Raw genomic sequence first — 868 nt, 5'->3', positions numbered from 1 at the left:
AGCTTTACATTACGAAGTACAATTTTTAAAAAGTCATCCTTCTCCAAGAGCCAGTGTGGCGTAGTAATTAGAGTGCCAGGCTAGGATTTGGCCAACTTGGGTTCAAAGCTCCACTCTGCCGCGAAGGCAGACACTTTCCGCCCCAACCTGCTGCACAGAGCAGTCGCTGCGAGGGTAAAACGGAAACGAGAATGGTGGGTGTGAGCCAGTGGTGTGATTCAAATGGTTTAACAACCGGTTCCGGTGGTGGGATTAAAATAATTTAACAACTGGTTGTTTACAAGCACCATTTTAACAACCGGTTCCACCGAAGTGGTGCAAACTAGCTGAATCCCACCACTGGTGTGAGCCACTTCAACAGCTTTATATCTCGCTTTGAGAAAATGGGCCTCCGAAAGAGAGGGGGGAGGTTGCCATCATTTTTTACAGCTATTTATTCTACTGTTTACAACGTGACAGGTGTTTTTATAGTTTTAATGTTGACTATTGTCTTCATTGTTTTGTTGTGTTTTCATTCTTGTAACCCGCCCTGAGCCCTTGAGATAGGGCGGGATAAAAGTGTGGGGGAAATTAAATAAATAAATAGGGACATAAATAAAAAGCAATCACTATTTATTTATTGATTACTTTTTACCCTGCCAATCTCCCGAAGGACTCAGGGCGGCTTCCAAAACAAAAAAGAAAAAAAGCCCAACCCCAAATCAAAGCCACCCAAAAATATAATCAGATTAAGCAATCAAACCAATTTCAGCAAGATGGCACAGAAAAGAAATTGGGGCGCTGCTGCTCCTGCAGGGAGGTGAAAGCAAGGGCGCACTTCTTGCAGCCGCATTTCAAGTCAGTCCCTCTGATTGCAATGGCTGCCAGC

Source organism: Sphaerodactylus townsendi, linkage group LG14 (assembly GCF_021028975.2).
Source record: "Sphaerodactylus townsendi isolate TG3544 linkage group LG14, MPM_Stown_v2.3, whole genome shotgun sequence".
Lineage (NCBI taxonomy): Eukaryota > Metazoa > Chordata > Lepidosauria > Squamata > Sphaerodactylidae > Sphaerodactylus > Sphaerodactylus townsendi.
Note: the sequence above shows the minus strand (reverse complement) of the source record.